At 54.6% G+C, this 21,716-nt stretch overlaps 1 pseudogene; it reads left to right on the plus strand.

Moving 5' to 3' along the window:
- LOC134969095 (sulfotransferase 1 family member D1-like) overlaps window positions 1-20,295 on the plus strand; it is a 286,533-nt pseudogene extending 266,238 nt beyond the window's left edge.
- The last annotated feature ends 1,421 nt before the right edge of the window (window positions 20,296-21,716 follow it).

Here is a 21,716-nt window from a genome sequence, read left to right on the forward strand (position 1 = left end):
GCAGGGAGGGCGGGGGGGGGATGGACGGACACAGCAGGGAGGGCGGGGGGGGGATGGACGGACACAGCAGGGAGGGCGGGGGGTATGGACGGACACAGCAGGGAGGGCGGGGGGGATGGGCGTACACAGCAGGGAGGGCGGGGGGGAATGGGCGGACACAGCAGGGAGGGCGGGGGGAGGAAATGGCGGACACAGCAGGGAGGGCTGGGGGATGGGCGTACACAGCAGGGAGGGCGGGGGGATGGGCGTACACAGCAGGGAGGGCGGGGGGGAATGGGCGTACACAGCAGGGAGGGCGGGGGGGATGGGCGTACACAGCAGGGAGGGCGGGGGGGATGGGCGTACACAGCAGGGAGGGCGGGGGGGATGGGCGTACACAGCAGGGAAGGCGGGGGGGGGATGGGCGTACACAGCAGGGAGGGCGGGGGTGGATGGGCGTACACAGCAGGGAGGGCAGGGGGATGGGAGTACACAGCAGGGAGGGCAGGGGGATGGGCGTACACAGCAGGGAGGGCGGGGGGATGGGCGTACACAGCAGGGAGGGCGGGGGGGATGGGCGTACACAGCAGGGAGGGCGGGGGGGATGGGCGTGCACAGCAGGGAGGGCGGGGGGGATGGGCGTACACAGCAGGGAGGGCGGGGGGGGGGGTGCGTACACAGCAGGGAGGGCGGGGGGGTGGGCATACACAGCAGGGAGGGCGGGGGGGATTGGCGTACATAGCAGGGAGGGTGGGGGGGTGGGCGTACACAGCAGGGAGGGCGGGGGGGATGGGCGTACACAGCAGGGAGGGCGGGGGGGGGATGGGCGTACACAGCAGGGAGGGCGGGGGGGATGGGCGTACACAGCAGGGAGGGCGGGGGGGATGGGCGTACACAGCAGGGAGGGCGGGGGGGGATGGGCGTACACAGCAGGGAGGGCGGGGGGGGGGTGCGTACACAGCAGGGAGGGCGGGGGGGTGGGCGTACACAGCAGGGAGGGCGGGGGGGATTGGCGTACACAGCAGGGAGGGCGGGGGGGTGGGCGTACACAGCAGGGAGGGCGGGGGGGGATGGGCGTACACAGCAGGGAGGGCGGGGGGGTGGGCGTACACAGCAGGGAGGGCGGGGGGGATTGGCGTACATAGCAGGGAGGGCGGGGGGGTGGGCGTACACAGCAGGGAGGGCGGGGGGGATGGGCGTACACAGCAGGGAGGGCGGGGGGGATGGGCGTACACAGCAGGGAGGGCGGGGGGGATGGGCGTACACAGCAGGGAGGGCGGGGGGGATGGGCGTACACAGCAGGGAGGGCGGGGGGGATTGGCGTACATAGCAGGGAGGGCGGGGGGGTGGGCGTACACAGCAGGGAGGGCGGGGGGGATGGACGGACACAGCAGGGAGGGCGGGGGGGATGGGCGTACACAGCAGGGAGGGCGGGGGGGATGGGCGTACACAGCAGGGAGGGCGGGGGGGATGGGCGTACACAGCAGGGAGGGCGGGGGGGATGGGCGTACACAGCAGGGAGGGCGGGGGGGATGGGCGTACACAGCAGGGAAGGCGGGGGGGGATGGGCGTACACAGCAGGGAGGGCGGGGGTGGATGGGCGTACACAGCAGGGAGGGCAGGGGGATGGGAGTACACAGCAGGGAGGGCAGGGGGATGGGCGTACACAGCAGGGAGGGCGGGGGGATGGGCGTACACAGCAGGGAGGGCGGGGGGGATGGGCGTACACAGCAGGGAGGGCGGGGGGGATGGGCGTGCACAGCAGGGAGGGCGGGGGGGATGGGCGTACACAGCAGGGAGGGCGGGGGGGGGGTGCGTACACAGCAGGGAGGGCGGGGGGGTGGGCATACACAGCAGGGAGGGCGGGGGGGATTGGCGTACATAGCAGGGAGGGTGGGGGGGTGGGCGTACACAGCAGGGAGGGCGGGGGGGATGGGCGTACACAGCAGGGAGGGCGGGGGGGGGATGGGCGTACACAGCAGGGAGGGCGGGGGGGATGGGCGTACACAGCAGGGAGGGCGGGGGGGATGGGCGTACACAGCAGGGAGGGCGGGGGGGATGGGCGTACACAGCAGGGAGGGCGGGGGGGGGGGTGCGTACACAGCAGGGAGGGCGGGGGGGTGGGCGTACACAGCAGGGAGGGCGGGGGGGATTGGCGTACACAGCAGGGAGGGCGGGGGGGTGGGCGTACACAGCAGGGAGGGCGGGGGGGGATGGGCGTACACAGCAGGGAGGGCGGGGGGGTGGGCGTACACAGCAGGGAGGGCGGGGGGGATTGGCGTACATAGCAGGGAGGGCGGGGGGGTGGGCGTACACAGCAGGGAGGGCAGGGGGGGATGGGCGTACACAGCAGGGAGGGCGGGGGGGGATGGGCGTACACAGCAGGGAGGGCGGGGGGGGGATGGGCGTACACAGCAGGGAGGGCGGGGGGGATGGGCGTACACAGCAGGGAGGGCGGGGGGGATGGGCGTACACAGCAGGGAAGGCGGGGGGGGGGATGGGCGTACACAGCAGGGAGGGCGGGGGTGGATGGGCGTACACAGCAGGGAAGGCGGGGGGGGGATGGGCGTACACAGCAGGGAGGGCGGGGGTGGATGGGCGTACACAGCAGGGAGGGCAGGGGGATGGGAGTACACAGCAGGGAGGGCGGGGGGATGGGCGTACACAGCAGGGAGGGCGGGGGGATGGGCGTACACAGCAGGGAGGGCGGGGGGGATGGGCGTACACAGCAGGGAGGGCGGGGGGGGGGTGCGTACACAGCAGGGAGGGCGGGGGGGTGGGCGTACACAGCAGGGAGGGCGGGGGGGATTGGCGTACACAGCAGGGAGGGCGGGGGGGTGGGCGTACACAGCAGGGAGGGCGGGGGGGATGGGCGTACACAGCAGGGAGGGCGGGGGGGGGATGGGCGTACACAGCAGGGAGGGCGGGGGGGATGGGCGTACACAGCAGGGAGGGCGGGGGGGGATGGGCGTACACAGCAGGGAGGGCGGGGGGGGATGGGCGTACACAGCAGGGAGGGCGGGGGGGATGGACGGACACAGCAGGGAGGGCGGGGGGGGATGGACGGACACAGCAGGGAGGGCGGGGGGGGATGGACGGACACAGCAGGGAGGGCGGGGGGGGATGGACGGACACAGCAGGGAGTGCGGGGGGGGGATGGACGGACACAGCAGGGAGGGCGGGGGGGGGGATGGACGGACACAGCAGGGAGGGCGGGGGGGGATGGACGGACACAGCAGGGAGGGCGGGGGGGGATGGACGGACACAGCAGGGAGTGCGGGGGGGGGATGGACGGACACAGCAGGGAGGGCGGGGGGTATGGACGGACACAGCAGGGAGGGCGGGGGGGATGGGCGTACACAGCAGGGAGGGCGGGGGGGAATGGGCGGACACAGCAGGGAGGGCGGGGGGTGGAAATGGCGGACACAGCAGGGAGGGCGGGGGGGGGATGGGCGGACACAGCAGGGAGGGCGGGGGGATGGGCGTACACAGCAGGGAGGGCGGGGGGATGGGCGTACACAGCAGGGAGGGCGGGGGGGAATGGGCGTACACAGCAGGGAGGGCGGGTGGGATGGGCGTACACAGCAGGGAGGGCGGGGGGATGGGCGTACACAGCAGGGAGGGCGGGGGGGGGATGGGCGTACACAGCAGGGAGGGTGGGGGGATGGGCGTACACAGCAGGGAAGGCGGGGGGGGGTGGGCGTACACAGCAGGGAGGGCGGGGGGGAATGGGCGTACACAGCAGGGAGGGCGGGGGGGATGGGCGTACACAGCAGGGAGGGCGGGGGGGGTGCGTACACAGCAGGGAGGGCGGGGGGCTGGGCGTACACAGCAGGGAGGGCGGGGGGGTGGGCGTACACAGCAGGGAGGGCGGGGGGGTGGGCGTACACAGCAGGGAGGGCGGGGGGGTGGGCGTACACAGCAGGGAGGGCGGGGGGGGGGGGGCGTACCCAGCAGGGAGGGCGGGGGGGATGGGCGTACACAGCAGGGAGGGCGGGGTGGGCGTACACAGCAGGGAGGGCGGGGTGGGCATACACAGCAAGGAGGGCGGAGGACGGACACAGCAGGGAGGGTGGGGGGGATGGGCGTACACAGCAGGGAGGGTGGGGGGGTGGGCGTACACAGCAGGGAGGGTGGGGGGGCGTACACAGCAGGGAGGGTGTGGGGGGGGTGGGCGTACACAGCAGGGAGGGTGGGGGGGTGGGCGTACACAGCAGGGAGGGTGGGGAGGGTGGGCATACACAGCAGGGAGGGTGGGCGTACACAGCAGGGAGGGTGGGGGGGGTGGGCGTACACAGCAGGGAGGGCGGGGGGAATGGGCGTACACAGCAGGGAGGGCGGGGGGGGGGATGGGCGTACACAGCAGGGAGGGTGGGGGGGATGGGCGTACACAGCAGGGAGGGCGGGGGGGATGGGCGTACACAGCAGGGAGGGCGGGGGGGATGGGCGTACACAGCAGGGAAGGCGGGGGGGATGGGCGTACACAGCAGGGAGGGCGGGGGTGGATGGGCGTACACAGCAGGGAGGGCAGGGGGATGGGAGTACACAGCAGGGAGGGCGGGGGGATGGGCGTACACAGCAGGGAGGGCGGGGGAATGGGCGTACACAGCAGGGAGGGCGGGGGGGATGGGCGTACACAGCAGGGAGGGCGGGGGGGATGGGCGTACACAGCAGGGAGGGCGGGGGGGGATGGGCGTACACAGCAGGGAGGGCGGGGGGGGGGATGGGCGTACACAGCAGGGAGGGCGGGGGGGGGTGCGTACACAGCAGGGAGGGCGGGGGGGTGGGCGTACACAGCAGGGAGGGCGGGGGGGATTGGCGTACACAGCAGGGAGGGCGGGGGGGTGGGCATACACAGCAGGGAGGGCGGGGGGGTGGGCGTACACAGCAGGGAGGGCGGGGGGGGATGGGCGTACACAGCAGGGAGGGCGGGGGGGGGATGGGCGTACACAGCAGGGAGGGCGGGGAGGATGGGCGTACACAGCAGGGAGGGCGGGGGGGGTGGGCGTACACAGCAGGGAGGGCGGGGGGGATGGACGGACACAGCAGGGAGGGCGGGGGGGGATGGACGGACACAGCAGGGAGGGCGGGGGGGGATGGACGGACACAGCAGGGAGGGCGGGGGGGGTGGACGGACACAGCAGGGAGGGCAAGGGGGGATGGACGGACACAGCAGGGAGGGCAGGGGGGGGGGTGGACGGACACAGCAGGGAGGGCGGGGGGGATGGACGGACACAGCAGGGAGGGCGGGGGGGATGGACGGACACAGCAGGGAGGGCGGGGGGGGATGGACGGACACAGCAGGGAGGGCGGGGGGGGATGGACGGACACAGCAGGGAGGGCGGGGGGGGGATGGACGGACACAGCAGGGAGGGCGGGGGGGGGATGGACGGACACAGCAGGGAGGGCGGGGGGGGGATGGACGGACACAGCAGGGAGGGCGGGGGGGGATGGACGGACACAGCAGGGAGGGCGGGGGGGGGGATGGACGGACACAGCAGGGAGGGCGGGGGGGGATGGACGGACACAGCAGGGAGGGCGGGGGGTATGGACGGACACAGCAGGGAGGGCGGGGGGGATGGGCGTACACAGCAGGGAGGGCGGGGGGGAATGGGCGGACACAGCAGGGAGGGCGGGGGGGGGGAAATGGCGGACACAGCAGGGAGGGCGGGGGGGGGAATGGGCGGACACAGCAGGGAGGGCGGGGGGATGGGCGTACACAGCAGGGAGGGCGGGGGGATGGGCGTACACAGCAGGGAGGGCGGGGGGGAATGGGCGTACACAGCAGGGAGGGCGGGGGGGGATGGGCGTACACAGCAGGGAGGGCGGGGGGGATGGGCGTACACAGCAGGGAGGGCGGGGGGGGTGGGCGTACACAGCAGGGAGGGTGGGGGGATGGGCGTACACAGCAGGGAAGGCGGGGGTGGGCGTACACAGCAGGGAGGGCGGGGGGGGATGGGCGTACACAGCAGGGAGGGCGGGGGGGGATGGGCGTACACAGCAGGGAGGGCGGGGGGGGATGGGCGTACACAGCAGGGAGGGCGGGGGGGGGTGCGTACACAGCAGGGAGGGCGGGGGGCTGGGCGTACACAGCAGGGAGGGCGGGGGGCTGGGCGTACACAGCAGGGAGGGCGGGGGGGTGGGAGTACACAGCAGGGAGGGCGGGGGGGTGGGCGTACACAGCAGGGAGGGCGGGGGGGGGGCGTACACAGCAGGGAGGGCGGGGGGGATGGGCGTACACAGCAGGGAGGGCGGGGATGGGCGTACCCAGCAGGGAGGGCGGGGGGGGATGGGCGTACACAGCAGGGAGGGCGGGGTGGGCGTACACAGCAGGGAGGGCGGGGTGGGCATACACAGCAAGGAGGGCGGAGGACGGACACAGCAGGGAGGGTGGGGGGGATGGGCGTACACAGCAGGGAGGGTGGGGGGGTGGGCGTACACAGCAGGGAGGGTGGGGGGGGGTGGGCGTACACAGCAGGGGGGGTGGGCGTACACAGCAGGGAGGGTGGGCGTACACAGCAGGGCGGGAGGGCTGGCGGGCGGAGGACGGACACAGCATCGGAGGACGGACACAGCATCGGATGACGGGCACAGCAGGCCGGGCGGACACGGCCGGGCGGGCGGCCGGGCGGACACAGCAGTGCGGGCGGGCGGACACAGCAGGGCGGGCGGGCACAGCAGGCTGGGCGGACACGGCCGGGCGGACACAGCCGGGCGGGCGGGGGGCGGACACAGCAGGGCGGGCGGGAGAAGTATAAGAAAAATAAGAAAGGATGGCATACATCTTGCCGGCTTCCTCCGAGCTGCGGCTATCTCCTCCCGCTGACACTCCTGAAGGGGACCCGGCTTCTTCCAACTTCTTCCGGCTCTCTCCGTGTGACTGCTCCGTCGTTCTCCTCCCCCAGTAAGGCTCCCTCCGTCGCTCACGTCCCGCGATCTCCTCCGGGTCTTGTAGAGGCTCCCTCCTTCTCCTCCTCCCGCCGCCTGCAGCTGTCCTCGTCATGCACGAGACACTGCTTCCCGCGCTCTCCTCGTGCACAACTGCCAGTACACAGCGCGTGAGGCTACTAGAGCCATTATGCCACCCCCTGCTGGCGGCCACTGCGCAGGCGCAACAAATTGAAAAGCCCTATCTTTAAAATGGGGCATATTTTACTTAATTAAAAAAAAACTATAACTTTTTGAAAAACCACAACCCCAAAAGGCACTACACTGGGACATACTCTATCTAATAAAACAAACCCCAAGTCTTAATTTGTCCTCTATCCTGAGTTATGCCTTCCCAAAAAAATCCTCATTCATTCTATAGGAAAACGGTGTCAAAAAGCCACAGAGGGAGTGGCAGAAAAAAACTGACAGTTGGAACTTTAGCTTACTCCCAATTCCTCATTTTTTATTATTTTGCCCTGAAATTTGGCATGCAGCAGCGGGTGACGATTCTACACGTCCATGCCAAATTTCAGCTCGGTACGTCCAATCAGTTTTGAGGTGTAGCCCCTCAAACACCATGCCCCCATCTCAGAAGTTCCCTATGGGAGAATTCCGTTTGTTCGATTCAGCCTTAATATAAGGGCACGACCGTGCCCTTATAATATATATATATATCTCGGAAACCGAACCCCCTTGAACTTCACCCATTTTACACGGGTCCGAGGCATACTCGGATTCTCCCGTATGGCTCGGTTAACCCGAGCGCGCCCGAACGTCATCATCCCGCTGTCAAATTCTCGCGAGATTTGGATTCTATATAAACAGCCGCGCATCGCTGCCCTTTTCACTCGTGCATTGGAAATGTTAGGGAGAGGACGTGGCTTGCGTCCTCTCCGTTTATTAATCTTGATGCAAAAATATTTGTGCTTATTCCTTAATTGTGGGGACTGGGGAGCAGCTGTATTATATAGCAGGAGTACAGTGCAGAGTTTTGCTGACAGTGACCACCAGTATACGTTGTCTGCCTGAAAAACACTCCATATCTGTGCTCAGTGTGCTGCATATATCTGTGCTCACATTGCTTAATTGTGTGGACTGGGGAGCAGCTGTATTATATAGGAGGAGTACAGTGCAGAGTTTTGCTGACAGTGACCACCAGTATACGTTGTCTGCCTGAAAAACACTCCATATCTGTGCTCAGTGTGCTGCATATATCTGTGCTCACACTGCTTTATTCTGGGGACTGGGGACCACCAGTATATTATATAGGAGGAGTACAGTGCAGAGTTTTGCTGACAGTGACCACCAGTATATATAGCAGTACGGTACGGAAGGCCACTGCTCTACCTACCTCTGTGTCGTAAAGTATACTATACATCCATACCTGTGGTGCATTTCAGTTGTGCGCAGTATATATAGTAGTAGGCCATTGCTATTGATACTGGCATATAATTCCACACATTAAAAAATGGAGAATAAAAATGTGGAGGTTAAAATAGGGAAAGATCAAGATCCACTTCCACCTCGTGCTGTAGCTGCTGCCACTAGTGATGGCCGAGACGATGAAATGCCATCAACGTCGTCTGCCAAGGCCGATGCCCAATGTCATAGTAAAGAGCATGTAAAATCCAAAAAACAAAAGTTCAGTAAAATGACCCAAAAATCAAAATTGAAAGCGTCTGATGAGAAGCGTAAACTTTCCAATATGCCATTTATGGCACGGAGTGGCAAGGAACGGCTGAGGCCCTGGCCTATGTTCATGGCTAGTGGTTCAGATTCACATGAGGATGGAAGCACTCATCCTCTCGCTAGAAAGCTGCAGTGCCACTCCTAGATGGGCCAGGTGTTTGTGTCGGCCACTTGTGTCGCTTAGCTTAGTCACACAGCGACCTTGGTGCGCCTCTTTTTTTCTTTGCATCATGTGCTGTTTGGGGACTATTTTTTGAGGTGCCATCCTGTCTGACACTGCAGTGCCACTCCTAGATGGGCCAGGTGTTTGTGTCGGCCACTTGGGTCGCTTAGCTTAGTCACACAGCTACCTCATTGCGCCTCTTTTTTTCTTTGCATCATGTGCTGTTTGGGGACTATTTTTTTGAAGGGCCATCCTGTCTGACACTGCAGTGCCACTCCTAGATGGGCCAGGTGTTTGTGTCGGCCACTTGTGTCGCTTAGCTTAGCCATCCAGCGACCTCGGTGCAAATTTTGGGACTAAAAATAATATTGTGAGGTGTTCAGAATAGACTGAAAATGAGTGGAAATTATGGTTATTGAGGTTAATAATACTATGGGATCAAAATGACCCCCAAATTCTATGATTTAAGCTGTTTTTGAGGGTTTTTTGTAAAAAACACCCAAATCCAAAGCACACCCGAATCCGACAAAAAATTTTCAGGGAGGTTTTGCCAAAACGCATCCGAATCCAAAACACGGCCGCGGAACCGAATACAAAACCAAAACACAAAACCCGAAAAATTTCCGGTGCACATCACTAATATATATATATATATATATATATATATATATATATATATATATATTATGATAGAGTGACAAGTTATAATAACATCCAGCCTCACAGCCAAAAAATTGACAATTGTTTTAAACAAGTTTATGCACCAATTGATGCCCCACCCACATTGTAGCCCCATCCACAATATCCACAGCTCTGCCCAGGGGGTCCCTGCCTATTTTGTCAGTCCCAGGCCCCACAATTTGTGATGGCAGCCCTGTATATTAGTAAGCAGCAGCAATAGCTCCTCATGTCATGTATTTGAAAAATGACAGGAGCTGATTGGCTGAATCACCATTTGTTAGTCGGAACGAGTGATATCACTCATTGTTAAATCTGCCCCTAAAAAAAGCAACAGTACAATATAATGACTGTGCTGTAGTAATAAAAGCATTGTGAGAAATGCAAACACAATAAAAGTTTAAGCAATTTCACCTTGTTTACATAACAAATATTTAGAGAGATATACTTTAGCTACAGACGTAATTCAGTGACCTAGGACACGCCCAGTAAATAAACAATTTTAGACACAAAGAGCTTCCATTAGTCTAAAATGTCTATTATTTGCTCTTCTCAGGTTATTTATGTTGCAAGAAATGCCAAAGATGTGGCAGCGTCATATTTCTTTTTCCACAACATGGCCAAACCATTGCCTGATCCTGGTCCCTGGGACATATTCCTTGATAATTATATGAAGGGCAATGGTAAGAAAATGAACCTGTAAATGGAATCAAGAAGAAGTGACTTCATACCATACTTAAACATTTGTGTTTCTATTGCAGTGTGCTATGGTTCTTGGCATGACCATGTTAAAGGCTGGTGGGAAAAGAAGCACGACTACAACATCCTGTATTTATTCTATGAAGATCTAAAAGTGGTAAAGTCAACATATGCTAAGCCATATGTAAAACTGGACACATACCCAATTAACAAAGCAGTGGTAAATAGTTAGAACCTAATGCTCAGCTGAATCCCACTGCTCCACCATTATTTCCCCTGGGGACTAGTCCTGCACCAATACCACATCCAGACAGCTTATTTATCACTGTGGTACTGTTTTATGAGCCAACAGCTTGGGGATGGTGTCTTGCCTGCTGTTGTGCTGCATCACATAGACCTTAGTATCCTAATTCTACTAGTTTGTCCCCTGGACTGATCTGTGCCTTGTGTCTACTTTTTGTATGTCAACGGTAAATTATATGCTGACCAGACTGTACGCTACATATGTACCTCGACTCTGCTTAAATTCTACTGCCTGAATGACCTACAGTATTGTAAGTGCTCACTTGCTTTGCTCATCATCTATTGCCTGGATTAACCCCTGCTGAGCTAGATGGTGCTGCTGCTAACTAAGCTGTGCCCATTGGCTGTCCTTGGTACTACATTCTGCTATCACCATCTGGAGCCTTGGTGTGGCACCAAAAGGTTAGTCATCTGTACTGCATATTCACCTGCTTCTATCTGGAAATTGAACATGGTAATCTATCACTATTTCATGTTTCAGTCCTGGGGACCAGACACTAGTGAACATATGGGAATGGAGGTTGCTATAGGTAAAAGCCTCTATCAAGATCATTTCATGTAATCAGAGCCTGACAACAAAGAATATTTATATATAGATATATAACAAGTACCGGACAGATATAGGTGGTGTGGAGAAAGGTGGAAACCAGGCACACCGAATAAAGGTACCTTAAGGACTCTCGATTGTCTAGTAGCTATATAATTGTCTAGTACCTGTATAATAGGACTATTTTTAATGACTGTTAATCCCTATTTGGACAAATTCACTGTTAAATTATATTCTGTCTATGTACTGCATGTAGGTTTTGTTTTTCTGATTTCATTTATGTTTGTTTTTTATTACAGATTGATTGTAATTCCTTAGTTATCCACACAAGTTATCCCTATATGGCCTCAGTGGTTTAGGTATCTGGTTGTGTGTATACAGAGGGGCTTATGGGAGGGAGTGGTTTAAAATAGCTCCTCCCCTTCTTAAATATGTGTGGTTTTTGTCCCTTGCGTTTATCATACATTTTTGTCAACTTCCCGGCATATTTTAACAATCCCAGCAAGAACCCAAGGGTAAGATAACGTGAGTGGCTAATTTTAACACTTTTGGGAAGAATTCAATTCAGCATAATATGTTGCATGCTATTGTTGTCATACTCAGATACAGTGGTGCAAGTAGAAAAAATGTCTTACGGGTACTGTGTGCGCGCGCCGAAGGCGCGCGCGCAAAAAAATGGGTGTGGCCAAATGCCACATGGGGCGTGGCCAATGAAAATGGGGGCGTGATACACATATGGGGGAGGGGCAGATACACGTATGACCCCAATAGTGTCAGATACACGTTGCACCACAGTGCTAGATATACATTGCCCCACAGTGCCAGATACATATAACCCCACAGTGCCAGATACACATTGCCCCACAGTGCCAGATACACAAATGTCCCCAGAGTGCCAGATACACAAATGTCCCCAGAGTGTCAGATACACATTGCCTCACAGTGCCAGATACACATTGCCCCACAGTGCCAGATGCACATTGCCCCACAGTGCCAGATACACAAATGTCCCCAGAGTGCCAGATACACATTGCCCCACAGTGCCAGATACACATTGCCCCACAGTGCCAGATACACAAATGTCCCCAGAGTGCCAGATACACATTGCCCCACAGTGCCAGATGCACATTGCCCCACAGTGCCAGATGCACATTGCCCCACAGTGCCAGATACACATTGCCCCACAGTGCCAGATACAGAAATGCCCCCAGAGTGCCATACATTGCCTCACAGTGTCAGATACACATTGCCCCACAGTGCTAGATACACAAATGCCCCCACTGTGTCAGATATACATTGCCCCCCGTGCCAGATACAGAAATGCCCCTACAGTGCCAGATATGCCCCCAGTGCCAGATATCCTCCAGTGCCAGGTATACATGCCCCCCTGTGCCAGATATCCCCCAGTGCCAGGTATATATGCCCCCCTGTGCTAGATATGCCCCCAGTGCCAGATATCCCCCAGTGCCAGGTATACATGCCCCCCCAGTGCCAGATATCCCCCAGTGCCAGGTATACATGCCCCCCCAGTGCCAGATATCCCCCAGTGCCAGGTATACATGCCCCCCCAGTGCCAGATATCCCCCAGTGCCAGGTATAACATGCCCCCCCAGTGCCAGATATCCCCCAGTGCCAGGTATAACATGCCCCCCCAGTGCCAGATATCCCCCAGTGCCAGGTATACATGCCCCCCTGTGCCAGATATCCCCCAGTGCCAGGTATATATGCCTCCCTGTGCCAGATATGCCCCCAGTGCCAGGTATACATGCCCCCCTGTGCCAGATATCCCCCAGTGCCAGGTATATATGCCCCCCTGTGCCAGATATGCCCCCAGTGCCAGGTATATATGCCCCCCTGTGCCAGATATGCCCCCAGTGCCAGGTATACATGCCCCCCTGTGCCAGATATCCCCCAGTGCCAGGTATATATGCCCCCCTGTGCCAGATATGCCCCCAGTGCCAGGTATATATGCCCCCCTGTGCCAGATATGCCCCCAGTGCCAGGTATACATGCCCCCCCAGTGCCAGGTATAACATGCCCCCCTCCCCTACTCACCGCTGCCGTCGCTGTCCTCCTGTCTGTCATGTGAGGGAAGGAGAGTGCAGCCTGCGCCTCTCGTTCCCCTCAGTCTTCGGCGGGTGTCTCAGTTTAATTCAGCGCCGATCCGTGAGCCAATCAGAGCTCGCGGGTGCGAGCTCTGATTGGCTCACGGATCGGCGCTGAAGTAAACTGAAACACCCACCGGAGACTGAGGGGAACGAGAGGCGCAGGCTGCACTCTCCTGCCCTCACATCAGAGGCGTGTGCGGCGGTGCGGCGTGGGGGAGGGAGGGAAGGAAGAGGAGCGGCGGCCCGTCGGTGTGGGTACGGCGTACCCACGGCTAAATTCTTACGGGTACGCCGTACCCACCCGTACCCGCCCACTTGCACCACTGCTCAGATATGCACATATCAGCCAATCATGGTGGCAAAGACTTTGCAAATTTTCCTGCTTTGCAGTGTGAGGCAAAACTCACAATATAGATGGCTATTTGCTGCTCTGGAATGCTGGAATGCCGCTTATTGATGAGAAAATAATTCCCCACCATCATGTCTAAGAGTGGTCAAGCAGTCCTCAACAGTTCACTGGCTTCACCTGTTAAACCCTGCAATAGACTTTTCCCACTGAGTATTGTCACAATCGGTTTAAGGAATTAAGAGGTCTATTTACTAAGCCTTGGATGGAAATACAGTGGACAGAGATAAAGTACCAGCCAATCCGCTCCTAACTGTCATGTCACAGGCTGGGTTTGAAAAATCACAGTTAGGAGCCGATTGGCTGGGACTTTATCTCCATCCACTTTCTTTATCTCCATCCAAGGGTTAGTAGATAGACCCCTAAGTAAGACATTTGCAAGAATCATATGTGATAGATCCTTTTGTACTGAAAATAAGATTGAAAGATTTGCCGTTAAAATGAATAGAGAAAATTGGTACAGTTTGGCAAATTATCACCATAATATCCCACCCATCAATATGTTCTTTAATAGAAATGAAAGACTGAAATCAGGAAGATTCTACAATTCTTAGAAGTAGAGATGAGCGATGATATTCTAGAGAAGATTGCTTTCCACACCTCCTTTGAAGAAATGAAAAACAATGACATGGTCAATTATAAAACCCTACCCAATGAACTACTAGACCAGTCCTCTACTTCATTCATGAGAAAAGGTAACATTTCATTTTAGCTAAAACAGTTTACGCAAATATATGGAGTTACAGAGAAATCCCTGATATTCATCAGTATCCCAATCATTCCAGGAAAGTAGGCACTTTTGATGTAACTATGTAGCTACCAAGGTGGTCTTCATATAAAATATTTTCTTGCCTTTACTTACAGTTCTACATTCTCTTTTATACTCTTTTTACACTAAAAACCTGGGTCCAGCCTGGGTCACTGAAAACGGTTTCAAACCATGTCACAACACCTTGAAACCCATTTATACTGCAGGCTGGACGGTTTATTGCATGGGCTTCCCTCTGCCGGCACATGGAGAGGACATGAGCTGGCTCTCCATATGCTTGTAACGGGATCCTAGGTATTGCGGTGATGTTAAAAGGGGTTTGAGTGTATTAATTTAGACTCTTTTTTTTCCATGGGTACACATTATCTGATAACTTCTTCTGATCCATAAATGCTCTGATCTGACAGAGAGATTATCGGACTGGTGTGTACTCACTGAGCAACTTCTAACTCAGTGTGTAGAATACTTCCTTCAGATCTCCTTAACAGGATCAGGAGGTTGCAAACGAGATAAGCTGTGAAGCATACCAGTTCCCGACATCCCAATCTTACTGTTGCAGAAGCATATGAAGCTAACGCTTCTGCATACGCACTATCCAATAATCCAACCACTGGCAAATCTATAATGAGTGCAGTGTTTGCCGTGCACCAACGTCCCTAGGGTCCAGGGGGCTCACACCACACATCATGCACCCAATTTTTCAATACTTACCCTCTGAAGTCCCGCGTCTGCAGCAGCAGCACTGCAGAAACCACTGGGAAAATGGCGCAGTGGCTATTTTCCTGGCAAAAAGTATGAAAAGTTAAATATAACATTTTTGGAAAAAAAAAGTCATGTCAACCTTTTCATGTGTCGAACTGTCCAGTGCCAGCCATTTTAATGTGTCATCCTTTATCCGGTGTCGACCATGTCATTTTCAACCAATACTGGTCGACCTTTTGACTGTCGACCCAATCCACGTCGACCTACTATCCGGATACCCTGCACACGGGCCTCCTCCTCTCTTGATGCGCTCCCGAATCCAACAAATAATTGCATAGTGTGTACTGAGCTTTACATGTAGTGTTTCTCCAAAAGTAAAAAACTGTCAATGCAAAAAGCTTTACCAATAATGCAACACATAACCTCACATAACATTTCAAGTGGGACCTATAACTGATAGCGGAGGAAATCAGCAAGAAAAGTGCATATCCTGACAGCGGCATCACGCCTGCCAGAATGCAGCTGTTAGGAATGTCTGTGTTTGTTTTGCCTTGCATTATCTCATTCCTGCTTCTAGGGGTCTCACTTGTTGCCTCAGGTCCGAATGGCAGTTGCACACTGCCTCTGCAGGGTAATTACCTGATTGTGTGCACCTGGAGCCCAACACCTGGTGCTGCTATTTAACTCCAGCTCACCAGCATCTAGGTGCAGATCATTGTGGTTCCGTCTGGAGTGCGACTGGGCTCTCTCCAGTAATCCTGTCCAGATTCTGCCTTATATACATCTTGGAGACTTCCCTGCAGTTTGCTAGTTCATGTGCCTTGCTTCTGGACTTCTTACCCTGCCGGGTCAGCATCTGCATTCCTGGACTATTATTTGCAGTTTGTTTCCATTCCTGCCTGATCACTCCGTTTTTGGTATGTTATTTTGCCCCTGCTTGATTTAAACCCGGATATCTTCATGTTGATTTCGCATCTATGTTTAACCTGAAATATATCAATATTCAAGCATAACCTTCCTCCTTGTTTATTTTACCTGCCATTTCTATTATTGGGAAATATCGTGTTTTGTTCCATGTAATCAAGGATCCAGTTTATATATATTGTTACTACCACTTTTTCCACAATAAACTTTACTTAATTTTCACCTGGCTTCAGCTGACATCTTTTCAAGTACGCACACACAGAGAACCCTAGAAATCGTTACAGAATGATCTGCCCAAATAAACGTGTGCAGGAGTTTTGTTGTACAGCTGAATCTGATAAAATGGCTTCACTTCAGAAAGGTTCCCTGCCTCTCAAGTTTTTGCCGTTTTTGAGTTCTACATTGCTGGTGGATTTCAGAGAGAAACTGGAGGGTATTCAAATCCTGTCTTCAGAGATACTGTCTGCTCTGCCTGAAGGTTCAGTAAGATTACCTGCTCCCTTTAAGGAGACGCAGGGAAAAAGGGGAAAAGATCAGTCTGGTGCTCTCAATTCTGGCTGCTGTTTTCCTAGCATGAGCAAAGGCAAGTTTTGGAGCTTTCCACGACCCAGCCTCTCTGAGGAAGAAAGGAGACATAGAAGGGATAAGAAGCTCTGTTTTTATTGCGGCAGGTCGGGACATTTTATTCAGTTATGTCCTGCTCGCAAACATAAAAAGAGCTTTCCTCATTCTGCCATAGTGCCAAATTCTGCTCAGTTATGCCACTGTGGTGCTCAAATTTCGAAAGGAGTGGTGTCCGTCCAAGCGACCCCAGGAGGGGTGTCCGGCCCTGCGACCCCAGGAGGGGTGTCCGGCCCTGCGACCCCAGGAGGGGTGTCCGGCCCTGCGACCCCAGGAGGGGTGTCCGGCCCTGCGACCCCAGGAGGGGTGTCCGGCCCTGCTGCCCTTGCCTTCGGGCATGAGGTCCCTGCTGCCCTTGCCTTCGGGCATGAGGTCCCTGCTGCCCTTGCCTTCGGGCATGAGGTCCCTGCTGCCCTTGCCTCACGTCATGAGGTCCCTGCTGCCCTTGCCTCACGTCATGAGGTCCCTGCTGCCCTTGCCTCACGTCATGAGGTCCCTGCTGCCCTTGCCTCACGGCATGAGGTCCCTGCTGCCCTTGCCTCACGGCATGAGGTCCCTGCTGCCCTTGCCTCACGGCATGAGGTCCCTGCTGCCCTTGCCTCACGGCATGAGGTCCCTGCTGCCCTTGCCTCACGGCATGAGGTCCCTGTTGCCCTTGCCTCACGGCATGAGGTCCCTGTTGCCCTTGCCTCACGGCATGAGGTCCCTGTTGCCCTTGCCTCACGGCATGAGGTCCCTGTTGCCATTGCCTCACGGCATGAGGTCCCTGTTGCCCTTGCCTCACGGCATGAGGTCCCTGTTGCCCTTGCCTCACGGCATGAGGTCCCTGTTGCCCTTGCCTCACGGCATGAGGTCCCTGTTGCCCTTGCCTCACGGCATGAGGTCCCTGTTGCCCTTGCCTCATGGGTCACTCAGTCATCCAAGTTCGCCTTGCCAGAGGTCCGAGAGGTGTCCGCTTCGCCAGAGGTCCGAGAGGTGTCCGCTTCGCCAGAGGTCCGAGAGGTGTCCGCTTCGCCAGAGGTCCGAGAGGTGTCCGCTTCGCCAGAGGTCCGAGAGGTGTCCGCTTCGCCAGAGGTCCGAGAGGTGCCCGCCTTGCCAGAGGTCTGAGAGGTGCCCGCCTTGCCAGAGGTCCGAGAGGTGCCCGCCTTGCCAGAGGTCCACGCCTTGCCAGAGGTCCGAGAGGTTCCCGCCTTGCCAGAGGTCCGAGAGGTGTCCACCTTGCCAGAGGTCCGGCCAAGGCCTGTCCAGCCCCAGGAGGGGGCTCTGCCTGCCCAGCCCCAGGAGGGGGCTCTGCCTGCCCAGCCCCAGGAGGGGGTTCTGCCTGCCCAGCCCCAGGAGGGGGTTCTGCCTGCCCAGCCCCAGGAGGGGGTTCCGCCTGCCCAGCCCCAGGAGGGGGTTCCGCCTGTCCAGCACCAGATAGAGGTGCCTGCCATGCCCGAGATCCAAGATTTGCCCGAGGTATCTGCCCAGCCGAGGCCATCTGAGACTTCTCTGTCTAAGGTGCAAGAAAAGTCCGTCTTGTCTGAGAGGCCACAGTTGTCTATCCTCCCTGATGTAAAATCTAATTTGGAAACCCAAGTCGTTGAGGAACTGCCTTACTTTTATGGAAATATCTCTCACTGTTTAGCTCTCTTCAGATATTATCTGAGTTTTGATGACTTGTCCCCTATTGATATCATTGCTAACTTATGTATGAGATTCAGAGGGAGGGCCTTGAAGTGGGTAAATGGTCTTATAGATAAGGGAGATCCAGTGTTACAAGATTTGCCCGCTTTCCTCAAGGCTGTGACCGAAAGATTCAGTCCACCAACTGTCCTCACTCTCCTAGATGAGTCTATTAAGGTGTGCCCGTCTGAGAACCTGCCTTTGCAGTCTGGGGAGCACCCTCAGTTTTTCAGATGTGGGCAGGTATCTCTAGGTGTTCACGCAGATTGCTCGGCAAGTTTAGCATCTACAAATTTACCATCCGCTCTTGATTCCATCCAGGAAAATAAGAGGTCAGTTCTACCGCTGGGTTGTGGCTCCGACTCTGAGAGCGAGCTTCTGGATGATCCGAGACTCGTTATTGATGGACCAGTATTGCCTAATAGTGTCTTTGTGACACCTTCAAATAGGGTTAGGCAACCCATAAAGAAAAGAGGAAAAAAGAAGAGAAGGTGAACTTTGAGGCGTCTGGAATCCGCCTGTTTAAGGGGGGGATAATGTTAGGAATGTCTGTGTTTGTTTTGCCTTGCATTATCTCATTCCTGCCTCTAGGGGTCTCACTTGTTGCCTCAGGTCCGAATGGCAGTTGCACACTGCCTCTGCAGGGTAATTACCTGATTGTGTGCACCTGGAGCCCAACACCTGGTGCTGCTATTTAACTCCAGCTCACCAGCATCTAGGTGCAGATCATTGTGGTTCCGTCTGGAGTGCGACTGGGCTCTCTCCAGTAATCCTGTCCAGATTCTGCCTTATATACATCTTGGAGACTTCCCTGCAGTTTGCTAGTTCATGTGCCTTGCTTCTGGACTTCTTACCCTGCCGGGTCAGCATCTGCATTCCTGGACTATTATTTGCAGTTTGTTTCCATTCCTGCCTGATCACTCCGTTTTTGGTATGTTATTTTGCCCCTGCTTGATTTAAACCCGGATATCTTCATGTTGATTTCGCATCTATGTTTAACCTGAAATATATCAATATTCAAGCATAACCTTCCTCCTTGTTTATTTTACCTGCCATTTCTATTATTGGGAAATATCGTGTTTTGTTCCATGTAATCAAGGATCCAGTTTATATATATTGTTACTACCACTTTTTCCACAATAAACTTTACTTAATTTTCACCTGGCTTCAGCTGACATCTTTTCAAGTACGCACACACAGAGAACCCTAGAAATCGTTACAGCAGCAGGGCGAGCACAACTATGCCAGTACGTTACTTCTCATAATGCTGCCTGCACTCGCCACAGGATCTATTCCCACTCTATGAGTGTCATGGACACCCATGAGTGGGAATAGTCCTGTTTTGCCGGGATTCCGGCTGACGGCATTGCCACGTGGCATGATTCCGGCGTCGGGATCCTGACCATCTGGATCTTGATAGCTGGCAAATTAAATGGATCCTGACTGAGCATCTCTTCATACTGGGGTGCTAGTGACAGTACACAGATGGGGTTCAATTATAAATATTTTTTTGTATATATTAATCATAATATACCAATTACACAAACCTCCAAGTATTGTAGATAACAGATCCCGTACATCTTCTAGTTAAATTTACAGTATATTTGCTTGAATAAATATGAGCCATGCTAGAAAGACAAATAACATTACTGTGATATAATGGAAATAAACTTGTTTTCTTTACTAAGGTGTGGTTGGTGACTGGAAAAACCAGTTCACTGTTGCTCAGAATGAGAAGTTTGAGGACTACAAGAGACAGATGTCGGGCACAGACCTTCACTTCAAGACTGAGATTTGAGACATAAAATGCAAGATACTTGTTTCACTAAATACTGTATAACAGAGATGATTAAATATTATTAAAATTCTGCCTGAGAGCTGAATATGGAGAGTATTGCTTAATTTGATCATACACATGGATGTTGTTATAATTAGTAAGAATAATGCATTTACAAAATATAAACAAACCCAATCAGAGGAGAATATAAAAGCATAGAAAGCTAAAATGAGTCTATACACAATAATAGGTGCAAAAGTGCAAAGGAAAGATAAAGCTTACAATGGAGCTAATGCTGTGTTGGTTATTTTCCATCAAAAACACTGGTGCAAAACCGCTGGTGCAAAATGCATTCACAAAAACACACAGTGCCGGATTCACAGCAGGGCAACGGGGCGGTCACCCAGCGGCCCTCACCAGGATCATAGAGAGCCATGTAGGGTTTTGTTACTGGCATGGGGGCATGTCCATGCTTCCTAAAAATAATCGCTATAAAAAACCATAGCCCCCACATGCTCCACAGGGGGTGGCATTTAAATCCAAGGGAGAGGGCAACTGCTTCCTATATTGCTTTTTCTGGAAAGCTGGTCCCCCCTCCTCGGCCAGTGCCATCTTCCCAGTGATAGTTGGAAAGATGGCGCATGTGCATTAAAGAGCAAAGACTTTGTGATACATCCTAAATGTTCCATGTTTTGTACCACTACAGAGATTAATCCTTAATGGATTCTCATGAGGAAACAAAACGCATAGGATAAAGACTGTAAGATTCACAGTGAGGATTCACATTTGAAAACTTGCACCCCCGGAGTGGGGATGAAAAAATCCAACCTCTAGAGTGAGAAGCTTACAGCTATGGTCAGAAATATTCGTTGCATTAACTAATTCTTGGTACTGTGTAAATATGTATGTTTTTTAATACATTTTTTAAATAAATAATTCACGTTCATACGGTATGTAAAGCTAAAAGTCTGTTTTTCAAATGGTATTATTAGATATAAAAGAATTTTTTAGGCAGCATTTATAATTATTAACTAAATTGTTACTGTGTTATCCATAAAGAGAAGTACTTTTTCTCAATAACTTGAAAGGAGCAGCCAGACGTTTATATCTTTGGCACAGGTTAAGGTAACTTTTTGGTGCACTTGCCTCGTGGGCTGGAATATATCCACGTCCTGTGCTGGAAAATAATTTTATCTTAATCTTAACTTTTATTATCATATTTAGTGATATATCACCACATATTTGATATATCACCACCTATTTGGTCGATATTTTATCTGGCTGACCAGCTGTAAGAATCTTAATATTGATTTGGGACATGCATGTCTTTCGCCTCTATAATTGACTATATATTTTTATACTAATGATTCTTATAGGTATCCTACTTGTTAATCGTCTACTTGATTCAATATACACAAATACAATCTTGTTTTAATATCCCTGAGGAAGTCAGTTGAGAAATGCGTAGGGATTGGCATGCATTATCCACGAAAACAGATGAATGTCATCCGCCTAGTGAGCTCATACCCATAAAGGTAAAGGGTGTGATTTGAACATCCATTCCTCTGTAATGTGAAGTTCTGCTGTCCAATGCATTGTGTGACTTTACGTTTTGTCAAAGATTTTATGAAAAATAAAAACAATATTTTTATTGTATCCTTTTAATTGGGTCATCTGCTGTTGGGTGAAAATATTTCTACAAAATTGTCCTCAGACACTTTCACTTTTATATATATATATTGGGGGAAAAAAGGAA

The sequence above is a fragment of the Pseudophryne corroboree genome, chromosome 11, assembly GCF_028390025.1.
Source record: "Pseudophryne corroboree isolate aPseCor3 chromosome 11, aPseCor3.hap2, whole genome shotgun sequence".
NCBI lineage: Eukaryota > Metazoa > Chordata > Amphibia > Anura > Myobatrachidae > Pseudophryne > Pseudophryne corroboree.